The 14,179-nt window shown below is 40.2% G+C and overlaps 1 protein-coding gene and 1 non-coding gene across 2 annotated transcripts in view; both read left to right on the top strand.

The window, feature by feature from the left end:
* The first annotated feature begins 1,180 nt into the window (after positions 1–1,180).
* The window catches only part of N4bp2 (NEDD4 binding protein 2), a 71,362-nt gene continuing 58,363 nt past the window's right edge, over positions 1,181–14,179 (top strand). The window contains exons 1-3 of the mRNA XM_077803315.1: positions 1,181–1,539; positions 6,378–6,441; positions 8,978–9,077. The gene's annotated coding sequence lies outside the window, so the exon portion shown is untranslated. The remainder of the gene's footprint in view (positions 1,540–6,377; positions 6,442–8,977; positions 9,078–14,179) is intronic.
* On the top strand, positions 9,482–9,667 carry LOC113181982 (small nucleolar RNA SNORA73 family). The gene has a single exon (XR_003300653.2). It is a non-coding gene; the product is annotated as a small nucleolar RNA SNORA73 family (small nucleolar RNA).

Raw genomic sequence — 14,179 nt, 5'->3', positions numbered from 1 at the left:
AAAAATCAATAGAATAGTGTTGGGGCACCAATTAGATCTAAATGAAGAAAAAAATTCACTTGCACTTTCCCCAAATTTACACTCAGTTTATAGCAAGTGTCCTAACAATATTGAAAGACCATGTCTTTTGGAAGTAAAGGGATACTTGGTCAAGAGTTTATTTCATTTCTCTATTCTGAGAAAAACACATTTAAAGGTGGGATACAAAGTAACTGCAAAGAGATGGGACCGAGGAAGGAAAAAAACAAAACACCAAGCAAAACCACCACCATCAGTATCACTAGTCAGAAAGCTAAGATGGGAATTTTTCATAACCTGGAATACTTCATAGCAGAACACAGAACAAATAAACCGGGGAAGAGAGTTCAGGGGGACTGAACATGGAGCAGGCTTGGAGGACAGGCTAATAATATAGAAGTCGCAGAAGGGAAGAGAATACTCTTGCTTTTTCTTGGCATCCGAAGGAAAAACAAAAACAAAAAAACCTCAAGCTCTGCAGGGGGCAAAGGCCGGTGCCCACAGTTCCACATGCAAATGTGCCTGCACGTTTGTTTCCGCCAGCGAGTTCAGACCCACGTCGGCAGCGCGGGTAGGGAGCAGGCAGCCTCCGTCCGGCCGCGGTCTCCTTTGTCTCCGCGCTGGGCGCCGCGGCTGCGGCCCTCCTTTGCCCGGAGTGAGCAGCCCCCGCGAGCAGTGCGGGGCCGTCCGGCCCGCCCGCCGTCCCTCCCAACTTGGAGCCGGGACCCCACGCTGGCGGGCCCGCCCCAGCTGCTATTTCCTCCCTCCGCTCGGCCGGCTAGTACGACCTTGTGTTTGTTTTGATTTTCGGGCTTGGGAGAGAGAAACGAGGGCTGGAAACTGCCGTGGTTCAGCAACTGCTTATTTTGGCAGGAATTCTGGCCCCGAGTCGCTACATTCAACCGCGCGAAACGGCTCCAGCCTTCCCCCAGAACCTGATAAATGGACAGAAGCTTGCTCCTTCCGGTGCCCCTGACTAGGAAGGGGAAAGCCACAGGCTGGAGCCAGCCCGCGGGGGCTGGGGGCCCCACGCCGTAGAACCGGCCAGGCCGGGGCTTGCTCTCCTGAGGGAGCGGGAGAGGTGGAGCGCCGGCGGGCTCGGGTCGCCCGGGCCGGCCCCACGGGGCGGGTCGACGCGCCCTGGCGGAGCCCCGGAACGAACCAGAGGTCGCGGCGGGGAGCCGGCGGGTGTGGGGGAGGCGGAGGGCGGCGATCCACCTGGGCGACGTGGCAGCCATTGCCTACTCCTAGAGACCCCTCCCCACGCGGCCGCCCACCCGCCCTCTCGCGGCTGGCTCCTGTGAGGCTGCTCTTCCCCGGTCGGACAGAGAGCGGCAGTGTCTCCCCGCTCCGCGCGCTCGTTGCGCGTCTCCCCCCCGCGGCCGCAGCTGCTCGCCAGCCCTGCGCGGCGCCGGAGAGCGCAGTGGCGGCGGCGGGAAAGGGCTGCGGACCCGCGGTGCCGCGTCGCACACTCGACGACGCGGCTCCGGCTTCGGTGCCCTCCGCCCGCTCCAGGAGCAGGTAAAGGCTTTGGGCGGGAGGTAGGCGGCGGGTCCGGGGAAGGGGCCGGGGAGGGAAAGGATCCCGGGGTGCCGAGCCGAAGCGGAGGGCCTGAGGCAGCGGCGGGTGGCGCTACGACTAAAAGCAAAGCTCCGAACGTGGGGGCCGACGCGGGCTGTCCGGCCCGCGGGCCCGGCCGCGGGACAGAAGGGAAGTGAGGCGTCGGCGAGAGGCGGGCCCTGGCACGCAGCCCGAGGCCGGGCGAAGGCGGGCGCCGCGGCTGCTTCCCGGCCTCCCAGTGCCTGGCGGGCCTCCAGGCCCCAGACACGCCCCTCTCGCCCCCCCAGGTCACCCCCTCCGATTCCGCCGGGGCTTGACCTTGCACCCCTCCGCGCGCCTTCGGTGTTTCCCAGGCGGAGCCTTCTGGGAACTTGAGGCCACCTTCCCGAGCACGTAGTCCTAGCAGAGCTGTTTATTTACTCACTTCTCCAAATCCAAACACACAGCCACTCACTCTACACCTAAGGGTTTTGGATTCTGCAGGGAGACGTTCCCCTTCCCTAGTATTTGTGCGTCTTAGATCCACGTCCACTCCCCACCCCCACCGCAACTTTGGGACCATTCTCGAGCTCTTCTCTGTTCGGGACCCTTTCCCAGCTCTCGGTTTGGAAATCCGACTTCGATAGAGTGAGTCATCTCACCGGGGACACTGTTTATTCTCATTCGTTTTTGGTTACAAGAGTTTTTCCCTTAAGAGAGCTAGAGGAATGAAAAATTGTAGATGTCAGATCATGGTCAGTATTGGCTTTGAAGAATCTTCCCTTCGGCAACCCTCTTAGAACTAGTATCAGATCTTTGTAGCACCGACAGGTTTGTACACATTCTCGCCATGCAGTGGTTGTAATGTCTCCATAGCACAGTTCTGACTTGAAGGCAGGATTGGCTGGCTTTTCTACTCGACATCTTTAAGCCAATCAAGAAGCGCTGCTTGCCTGGAGACTGGTTAACTCAGAAAAGGTGGGGATTGGTTGAGCTCGGAGGAGAAAATCTAGAAGATGAACCTGGCCTCTTAGAAAACAATATGACTGGTTTCCACTTGCCTTTTCTTCCTCTTAAAAAACAAAAACGGTTATCTTTTGTGGCCAATATCAACCTTTTCATCCCGTTTTTATTGTTTCCTGTGTTTTCTCTCAAACCATCTCTCTTTTGTAACTCACCCCTTTAACCTCAGTTTTCCCCAGAAGAATTCTTAACACGCTTCAAGAAATGTAAACGTGTATTTTGTGTTTTGGCAAGCGTGGTTCATTTTTTTTTTTTTTGCATCTTTCCTTTTTATAGGTCAGAATTAAATCGATTTTTGGTTCCTATGCCAGAGCCTTTTAAAGTGCTATATGAGGATAGGTGCTATGCTGGAGGTGGTGGGAGAATAGCAAAGAAATGGCTGCTCTTCTGCAGGGAGGCTACAATTAAAGAAAAAATGATTAGCCTGTAGAACAACAACAACAACAACAACAATCATAACAACAACAACAAAAAAAAAAACCCAACTCTACAAATCATCATACAGTACTTGCGAGTATCAGTGCACCTGTTGATTTTAGTTGCTTTGAAGGGGAGAGAATGGGAGTACTGAACTGTACTGAAAAAAATGACTTGGGCTGGGATTGTGGCTCAGCGGTAGAGCGCTCTCCTAGCATGGGTAGGACCCGGGTTCGATCCTCAGCACCACATAAAAAATAAAGGCACTGCATTGTGTCCATCTACACCTAAAAAATAAATATTAAAAAAAAGAAAAAAATGACTTGAGTTATGATAAAGGCATGTTTTTCTTCATTAAAGTGCATTAAAGTAGGCACAGTGTCTTATAGAAGTTAAATAAGTATAAGTGCAGGAACATTTCTTTTAAAAAATGCTAATTATTTTCCTTACAACACTTCTCTTTCAAGCCCAGCTTGGCCTGTAGGTAGATGCAATGTTTGAGACCCTGGGTAAACGCCTGGTGGGGCCACACAGGGGGACCCTGTCTCAAAAACAAACAAACAAACAAAGAAACCTTCCCTTCTTTATGATTATTCATGATTATGCATATCTTTTGATATGCAGTTTATTAGTCAATGTGAATTTTAGAAAATAACTACCTAGCTTTGCCTTCCCTTGACACCTTCCCCAACCCAGGAACTGGGTGCTTTACCACTGAGCTACATTCCTTAACCTTTTTGTTTTTTATTTTGAAACTGGGTCTTGTTAGATTGGTTACTCTGGCCTCCAACATGAAATCCTCCTGCCTCAGCTTCCTGAGTTGGTGAGATTATGTGTCCGTGTGCCACTGCACCAGGCCTTCAGTTTTTATATACAAAATAACATTAAGATTTGGGAAGAAACTGAGTTTGCTTTGTGAAACAGTAAATATCTATTATATGCCTTTAAAAGTAATTTACATTTGGAATTAAGAGATTGAAGCCCAATGCTCTACCCTTCCCCCACATTCTGGGGATTGAACCCAAGAGGCACTTTACCATTGAGCTACACCCCCAGCCTTTTTTTTTTTTTTTAACTTTTTTGTAGTTGTAGATGGACAGTATGCCTTTATTTATTTTTTTATGTGGTGCTGAGGATAGAACCCAGTGCCTCACACATACTAGGCAAATGCTCTTCCACTGAACTATAGCCCCAGCCCAACCCCCAGCCATTTTTATTTTGAGACAGGGTCTGGCTAAGTATCCATTCTCCTGCCTCAGCCTCCCAAGTGGCTGGAGTTTAGAGGTGTGGGCTACTTGGCCCATCTTAAATTAACTAGATTTTTATGACTACTAATCAATGGAATTACTGGATCAAAGAACCCACTACTAATCAATGGAATTACTGGATCAAAGAACCCACGTTGTTAACACTTGGCTGAGAACAGGTCCTGGGTGTACCAGTTTCACTAAACCTCACTAGACTAATGGTGGATCCTGTTTTTCTAAATGTATATAACCTTTTTCTAAATGTTTATAACCTTTGATCATCTATTGGATCAAGCTCTTTTTTCTTAAAACTGAGCAAGTCCCCAAAATACGGTTTTTAGTGTCTTTTTTTCTTGAAAATATTTTTCTTTAATTTTGCTGTTACTTTGTAGTTAGTTTTTCCTTCCCAGGGCCTTGTGCATTCTAGACAAGTGTTCTACCACTTAGTTATGTATGTTCTTAGCTCTTCTAATGTTTATTCTCTTTCTTCTTTCACATTCCAATTGATCATTGAACCCCATTGTATTCTTTTTCTTTTATAATAGTCACTTGAATTTGTTCTTTTTTTTTTTTTTTTTTTTAAAGAGAGAGTGAGAGAGGAGAGAAAGAGATAGAGAGAGAGAATTTTTAATATTTATTTTTTAGTTCTCGGCGGACACAACATCTTTGTTGGTATGTGGTGCTGAGGATCGAACCCGGGCCGCACACATGCCAGGTCAGCGCGCTACCCCTTGAGCCACATCCCCAGCCCTGTTCTTTTTCTTAATCTCTACTGCTACCATCCTATTTCATGGTTGGTATCTTTCACCTGGGTTGCTGCAGTGGCCTCTTGACTGGTCCTCCCTGCTTCTCGTCTTGCAATCAATTTTTTTCCCCTTAACTGTAGCTAGAGTCATCTCTTTTAACACACTCTACTTAAAATCTTTTTTTTTTTTTTTTTTTTTTTTGTGGATTTTCATTGCTTTCAATGAAAGCAGTGATAAAGTCTGAACTTGATTTGGCTTTCAGAACCCTCATGATTTGGCTTTTAGTTACAGTCTTCATTTTCTTGTCACTTTTTCCATTTGCCCTCAATATGCTAGTCTTATTCAGTTACTTGCATTTCTCCCTTAAGATACTGAGTTCATTAAATATATGGGCCTTAGTACAGAAGCTTGTCTGCCTGAATACCTACCTAGATCTCTCCTTACCTCCTCTTTTGCTTTGTTAACTCATACTTGTCTTTCAGGTTGTAGTTCTGGGCAATACCTCCATGAAAAAAGTCTTCTTTGATATATATCTGGATTATTACATGAGCCTCCAGTTTATTTTCCTAGGACTCTGTTCTCCTATCACATTGAGATTGATTATTTTTACTGGTTAGGTTATAACAAAGGAGGGAGGTAAATTGAGATAGGATTTCACTAAGTTGCTTAGGGCTGGCCTTGAACTTGCAATCCTCATGCTTCAGCCACCCATATCTCTGGTATTACAGATGTGTGCCACTGTCCCCGGCTTCCATTCTAATTTTTTTTTTTTTTTTTTTTGGTACTGGGAATTGAACCCAGGGGCATTTAACTGCCTAGTCCCAACCCCCCTCTTTTAAGTTTTGAGACAAAGTTTTGCTAAGTTGCTTAGGGCCTCACAAATTGCCCTGGCTTTGAACTTGAAATCCTTCTACCTCCTCCTCTGTGTTGTTAGGATTATAGGCGTGCACCAACATGCCTGGCTTTCCATTGCAATTCTTTTTTTTTTGTTACTGGGGACTGAACTCAGGAGCACGTGACCACTGAGCCACATCCCCAGCCGTGTTTGGTATTTTATTTACAGACAGGGTCTCACCGAGTTGCTTAGCACCTTGCTTTTGCCGAGGTTGCTTTGAACTCATGATCCTCCTGCCTCAGCCTCCCAAGCCTCTGAGATTATAGGTGTGCACCACCAAGCCCAGCTCCATTGTAATTCTTTTTTGTGTGTAAGTTTTTAAAAAATTTTTTAAGATATTGGTGGACCTTTATTTTTTATTCATTTATTTATATATGGTGCTGAGACTCAAACCCAGTGACTTACATGTGCTAGGCAATGCTCTACAATGAGCTACAGCTCCAGTCCTCTAATTCATAATTACTCTTCTGATTATGAATTTTATCTTTGTAGGTACTTAATTTGTAGGAAGAAGATGCTCTGTTTTATGGACCTGAGTATTCCGGGGATTGAAATGGTAAATACAATATTTTAGAGAACTAAATTGGCATTTTGGTTTGTGTTAGCATATTATAATTGTTTGTTGAACTCATTTGTTAAATAAGACACATATCTGTAAGATGCTTAGGCTAGTAGTCTAAACAAATAAATATAAAGGTGCTAAGGTAAAGGTATGCATAGAGTACAGTAGGAGCTTAAAGTGCTTAGTCAGATTTTGGGAGAGTCGAAAACTTTCCTGAAGTAAAGTTAATTGAGCCAGGAGTACAACTTTGGTTGGATGAGGGATAGGGACTTCTGGACAGAGCATTTGTGAGGCAGAGATATCATACTGGCCTACTTGATGAGGGAAGCAAATAATTAGGTGTAGGTGAAATAGAGAGTACCTGGGGAAATGGGGGAAAGCTCCCTAGGTAGGGGGCAAGTTGAATAGGGAGAATGGATGGATATGATATTTGCATTCTTATTGAGGAATACAAAGTAACAGATGGAGTAAATTTTGCATATCATTTTCAGAGCTATCAAGATCTAGTAAAGTTACTTGTTAGGGGATCCAAAGTTGGTAATTAATTGTGTAGTTGCAATGAAATAAAATTTATTTTTCATTTTTCAGGATTTCTGTTGTGAATTTCTTTTCTGTTTCTAACTCTACTTCTCTGAAGTGAACATTCTCTTTCCCTGCTAAACCACCACCTCTTTTTCTTTGTAATTAACTCTTTACATGTTAATCTTTTTTTGTGTGCATGCATGTGGTGTAGTACTGGGGATTAAACCCAGGGGCACTCTACCAGTGAGCTAGTGAGCTACACCTCAGCCTTTTTTATTTTCTGTTTTGAGACAGGGTCTCACTAAATTGCTTAGGGCCTCAGTAAGCTGCTGAGGCTGGCTTTCAATTTGCAATGAGCTCCTTCCTGCCTAGGCTCCTGAGTTGCTGGGATTACAGGTGTGTGCCATCCCCATCTGGCTTATTTTAACCATTTAAAAATGTGCAGTACAGTCTTGCTAACTATATGCACATTTTCATCTTATAAAACTGAAACTCTGTATTCATTGAACACCTTCTCTTTTCTCCCTCCCCCTGACCCTTGGCAACCATATTCTATTTTCTGTTATCATTCTAGTAAAATTATCAATAATTCCTTCATATATACTAATCATACCATATTCATGTTTCCCCAATTGTTCCAAAAATTGCTGCTTTTTTGTTTTGTTTTTTTAAATACCAGGTTTCAATCAACTGCTACCAGTTGTATTTGGTTGTTCGAATTGTCCTTCTTACTCTCCCACCCACTCCTCTACCTTCCTTTCTTCCTCTGTGATACTGACCTGATAACTCTGTTGAGACCATATTACATTTGTGTTGCTGGAGTGTTTCCTCATGATGCAATGTGACTGCTTTCTCTGTTCCCTGTAATTCTTGTAAACTGGGAGTTAGATATAAAGGTTTTCACTTATTTGTGAAACTACAAACAAGTAGATTTAGGTAACATGTTTTGGAGAAGAGTATTTCATTTAGTAATACTGTGTACTTAATAGCCTTTCATATTAAGAGGCATGTAATATCTTGTACTTTTATAATGTTATCTGGTCATCAGGGTCAGGTAGTGACATTGATTTTTCATTGTCAAGTTATATTTCTCTTTTTGCATTGAGCAGGTAATCTGTTGTATGCTAATTTGGCACCAGATTAATTCTTTCTTTTTGTCTTTTTTTTTTTTCTGTGCTGGTGATTAAGCTCAGGGCATCATGTATACAGGCAAATGCTTTACAACTGAGCTGCATCCCCTGCTCATCAGGTTAATTTCTATTAGCTTTTCACCTAATAATGATTTTTTTTTTTTTACCTAATACATTCATTGATGATTTTTTTTTTTTTGAGGTTCTGTTTTCACTTATTTGTGAAACTACAAACAAGTGATTAAAAAAAAAAACCTTGGCATACAGATTTTGTTTTTTGTCTTGTTCTCATTGTTTTCATTCTCCTCTTTAACAGATGAAAAGATAACAGGTTAGACCAGTCATAGAACTAGGGGACAGACCAGCCCTGAGTAACTGAAGTGAGGAGAAGGAGGAGCCAGAGGAGAGGCCTAGGAGCTTGGCTGATGGCCAGACACACTAACAGTTCTAACATAATACAATAAAACAGGGACTTCTTTATTCTCTTTTTATTGATGATTCTTGATCAGTGATTATGTGATCATCAGAATGATGGGTTACAAAATGGTGATTTGTTTTGGATTTTGTTGTTCTTTTAACAACGTTGCATTAGGCTAGCCTCTATAAAGGTTTCCCTCATCAACTAGGTCTACTTTATTACTTTGAAATATCATTCTTCATAAAAAGGCAGAAAAAATGCCTAATTCTTTCTTTTTATATAACCATTTTCGGAGTCTAATAGACCCTTCCATTGGTGGTGAATGAAGTCTTTCTTTTTATGGCTTTCTCTTTGGAATGTCATGTATATTTACATTATAAACATTCTCTTGGATTTGATTTCATTTAAGGTTATAATTTGATATGAGTTTGCTTTTAATGTATAATATTTTATTTTATAGTAAGAAGACTTTATGTTGGATAACAGGAAGAGGTGTAGAGTTTGCAGGTATCAACTGTGGTCTTACTAAGCATGTCAATAGCATCAATGCCAGATAGACGGTAAGTATTATTAAAATTGTAGGGTATTTTACATGTAGATTTTCAAGCTTTCATTTATATAGTTGAATGATTAAAAGAACAATGTCTCATGAGAAGGAAAAAAAATCATGGATTTGTTTTACTAGAATTCCTAAAGGAGCTAGTGGTTGTATAAAACATCTTAGAGAATCTAAATGTGGTCCCAGTTTTTCTATTTATTGAGTATTTTAGTTTATCTATCTCTAAAATGCCACTCTTGCTTATTTATATTTTATATATTGTTAGCCATCCATAATTATTTGTGGCTTATTTTATGCATGGAACTATGCTAAGTGCTAGTTTGGAGTATATGTTATGATCTGTGTTCTCAAGGAATATAGCTAGTTGGGAAGACAAACATATATGGATGAAATTGTAAGTTGATTCCAGTGTAGACATCCTGGGAGGTCACTCTCTCCAAGCCCTGTCTAAGTGGTGTAGGGGAGCATGGGGCTCTGCCACAGGATGTATAGTCTCTTTCCACAATGTCGGAGATGAAGCTGGGCTTGCATCTTCCTATAACATCTCAGATTCCTTTGTGACTGAGAAGACAAACCATGTAGAAAACATGTTAGTGAAAAAAAAATGTCAGTAAAGCTAATAATGGAAGGCTCTAAAATCATTAAGCAAGGCTAGTGTTACAATAATTGGTAAAAAATTATAGAAAATATTGAAGGGTTATAGAGAAATCCATCTTCCTGCCTTTCTTCAAACGAAAACCATATTATTCAGCAACTGGTTTTTACCTTTAGCAACATGTCTCAGAGCTCTGTCTGGTTTCTACACACCTCTGTGTTTTTTTTTTAACTGCTGCATAATTTTTAAAAGGATGTTTTTGCTATAATTTTACCATACTCATTTCCATCAGTGTTTAGGATGTTTTCAATTATCAGTTATAAGAAATAGTTCTTATGACATATAAATATCTTTAAAGGTGATTGTTTACATTTTTTTGGTAAATATTGTCTTTGTAGTGACATGCCTTTTGTACCTTCATGAGATTTTGGTATCTGCTTTACCCTTATCATACAATACACTTGAAATCATCTTTTAGGTAACCTAACCCTTAGTAAAGATGGATTGTGCTGGTTCTTGGTAGCCTTTGTTTTTGAGGGAGATTTCTGATCTGTCTGGAATCATGGTGTATTTGGATCCTATATATACTTTATAGGGGAATTTTTTGATGATATTCTTGTATTTTGATGATTTTTAAAAAGCTAATTTATTATTCATATTTGGTTGTTAGTATCAATTTTTTAAGCCTGTTTTTCCTAAATGTCTGATAATGAGTATTAAATAGAATTTTTTTTTTTTTTTGGTTTATGTGTGTGTGGTTCTGGGGATTGAGCCCAATCCAATTTGCGTCCTTGGCAAATGTTCTGTGTCTCCAGCCACCAGAACATCTTTCTTGTTATAGAAATATATTATTTTTTGCATATTATTTCACAATGACAATGGTAAGTTTATTTAAAGTTACTGGTCCTGACAATATATACATGTAACAACAGATTTATTCATAAAATTTTATGGGAAATTTTTTGTGTTGATGATGAGATTTTTAGTTGGAGGTTTTTTTTTAAAGTGGTATTATTTGTACGTCCACTTTAATGGCAATATTGACCATTCCCATACCACTATAGAGTTTATGTTCACTCTAGTGTAGTTGGGCACCTTTTTTTTTTTTTTTTCTTTTTGGTGATGGGGATTAAATCCAAGGGCACTTGACCACAGCCCTTTTTCTTCCTTTTTATTTTGAAATAGGGTCTTGCTAAATTGCTGAGACTGGCCTCAAACTTATGATCCTCTTGTCTTAGCCTCCCAACGTGTTAGGATTATAGGCTTGCACCACTACACTCAACCCTAGTCATTTTTTATATTTGAGACAGGGTCTTGCTTAGGTGCTCAGGTGCCCAGGCTGGCTTCAAACCCACAGTCTTCCTGCCTTAGCCTCTCAAACAGCTGAGATTACAGATGTACAACACTGCACCCAGCATATTTGGACAAACTTTGCAAGAACTTGTCTCAAAATTTTAAAAGGACTGGAAGTGTAGCTTGGTGATAGAGTACTTGTTTAACATATACAAGCCCCTGGGTTTAATCCCTTGTACTACAAACAAACAAACAAAACTAGAATTGATAAGACCTCTGCTTACTGTGCTGGAATGCTATGATGATTATCAGGGAGTAAATATTTATCAGTTGTTTTCTCTATCAGTTTAAAATTGAATATTACAGGTAGAAGGGTTTGGAGAATGTGTATATATGGAATTTATGTTCATAGTATTGTTATTAATAATTATCTGCTTTTAGGTTCTTTATATGAGCCATTTTCTAATATGAGTATATTTCTAAAATATATCAAACCTTACTCATTCTTATTTTACATATCCTTTTAGGATACTCAATTAAGGTCAGGTTTATATGTGAAGAAACTGTATATGCTTTTTTAAACTTTTGTCTTAATATTAGACTCTCCTGGAAAAGTGATGATATGTAATATCAGATTGTATAAGAGTTAAACATGAACATCACTTATAGTGGAATAAGTGGGACTTAAATAAATTGGATATATAGAGTAAAAATGGTGTTTGGGAGGTAGTGCCAGCTTTGTATGTTTTATATATCATATTTTTTTTCTCTATACAAAACATTAGTTGGATACTCAGATTACTTATATATTTAGATTTTTTTTTTAATACCAACAGACAAAATGAAAGAAAAGAGTGTTAGGAGGTATATAATTTGTACACTGGTGAAAGTAAGCATAAAGGAAAGTCCAAAACTCATCTTTAGTTTATGATAGTGATTGTTTTTTCCGTGATATGAAAAACGTATATGTTATAGATTACTTGAAAAATCCAAAAGTAGTATGTAAAAAATAAAATCACCTATAATTTTTTTTGGGGGTCCATTCTTGTGTAATTTAGTCCCATTTGGGTGTCTGTGAAGGTTGTATTCTAACATTGCCTTTAATAAAGTTTCCATTAAATATTGTCCAAAACATAGTCTTTTTTTGTTTCTGTTTTTTAGATGGGGTTTTTCTGTATTGCCTAGGCTGTCCTCAAGCTTCTAGACTCAGCAGTCCTCTTGCCTCAGCCTCCCAAGTAGCTAGGACTAAAGGGACCCAGCTCAAAATATAGTCTTTAATGGCTGCCTAAAATTCCATCTAGAATCTAAAGAGATACTGTATTTTATGGAATCTGACAAATCTGGTTTCAGATTCAAATTTCAGATTAAAAAACAAGCAAATGATCTGAATAGACATTTCTTCAGAGAAGATATACAAGTGCCAATAAGCATCTGTAATTGTGGTAGAAAACATTAGTCATTAGGGAAATACAAATAAAAACCAACTAGATAAAGCTAGATCCAATTAGAATGGCCATAATTAAACAGAAGGGTAATAACAGGTATAGGTAAGGATGTAGTGAAATTGGAATCCTTATACATTGCTAGCAGAAACTGAAATTTATGCAATTCCTTTGGAAAAAAGTCTGGTAGTTCTGTAAAGGTTAAATACAGAACCAGGTACGGTGGTATAGGCCTATAATCCCAGCAACTTGGGAGGCTGTGAGGCAGGAGGATCATAAGTTTGAGACCAGTCTCAGCCATTTAGCAAAACCCTATATCAAAATAAAATATAAGAGGACTGGGGTAGAAGTTTAGTGGTAAAGCACCCCTGGGTTCAATCCTCAACTAACTAATCAACCAAAGCTTTTGTTTATGGTGCCATATGATCTAGTAATTCCTCCTTTAGGTATGTACCTAAAAAATGAAAACATATGTCCACACAAAACTAATACATGAATATTCATAGCAACATTATTCATAATATTCAAATATCTATTAACTGATTAATAAGTAAAATGTGGTATACAGTAGAATATTATTTAGCACTAAAAGGAATGAAGGATACAGGCTGGTTGCAACTTGGGTAAACTGAAAACATTGGACTAAGTGAAAGAAGCCACTCATAAAAGATTACATTGTATGATTCCATTTATATAAATGCCCAGAACAGTAGACAAGTCTACGGAGATTGAAAGTAAATTTGTGATTGCCAGGGTTTAGGATATGGAGTTTCTTTTAGAAGTGATGGGAATGTTCCGAAATTATGTTGTGGAGATAGTTGTACAACTCCATAAATATACTGAAAACAACTGAATTGTGTGTACCTCAGATTTGGTGAATTTTGGGCTGAGGGTAGTTCAGTGATAGTGCTTGCCTAATATGTGTGAGGCCTTGGGTTAATCCCCTGCAAAACAGACACACACACACACACACACACACACACACACACACAAACACGGAAAAAAAAAAGAGAGAGAAACCCCAAATGGTGAATTTTATAGTTTATATATTATATTTAATAAAACTGGTATCAAAAAGATAATTGGGAGCTAATATACTTAAAAATAAAATCAGATGAGAGATGCTGCTGCTTTTGAACCAGGTAGGTAGGGTGGAGGTGGTGAGAAATGGTTGGATTTTAATTGTATTTTGAAGTTAGAACTGGCAGGATTTGCTAAGTGATTATTAGATGTAAGGTGTGAGGGGAAGAGGAGGCAAGAATGACTCTTGGCTTTTTGGCCTCAGCAACTGGAAACTTCCATTAGCTGAGATTTTCAAGACTAGTTAGGGCAGTTCTTTAGTGGAGGATCAGATCACTTTTTACACATGCCTAATTTGGGTTTATTAGATACATAAAGTAGAAGTGTTCAGAGGGTAGTTTGATGTCTAGAGTCAGGAAAGAAGTATTATTGGAGATGTCAATTTGTTAGCAGGTTGATGTGTTTAAAACTATGAGTCTGGATCAGTGAGGATCAATGAGAAAGAAGAGGCTCCCAGGCTCAATTGGAGCCTCAGAGCAGTTTTCAAATTGAGAGTTGGGAAAGTCTGAGTTGAAAAGCCTGAGAGTGGCAATGTCTTCAGGAGAGGAGAGTAAGTTCTCAGGATGGAGAAGCAGGGAGGAATATGATCCATCAGGTGTGGAAGTACTGCTGTGATAGATCTGGAAAAATAAGAATTGACCTTCAGATTTAATTTTGTTTTCTGATGTTTGTTAGTATAAACAAATACACCTT

Source organism: Urocitellus parryii, chromosome 10 (genome assembly GCF_045843805.1).
Source record: "Urocitellus parryii isolate mUroPar1 chromosome 10, mUroPar1.hap1, whole genome shotgun sequence".
Classification (NCBI taxonomy): Eukaryota; Metazoa; Chordata; class Mammalia; order Rodentia; family Sciuridae; genus Urocitellus; species Urocitellus parryii.
The sequence above is the reverse complement of the archived record's forward strand: the minus strand, read 5'-3'. Positions and strand labels throughout refer to the sequence as shown.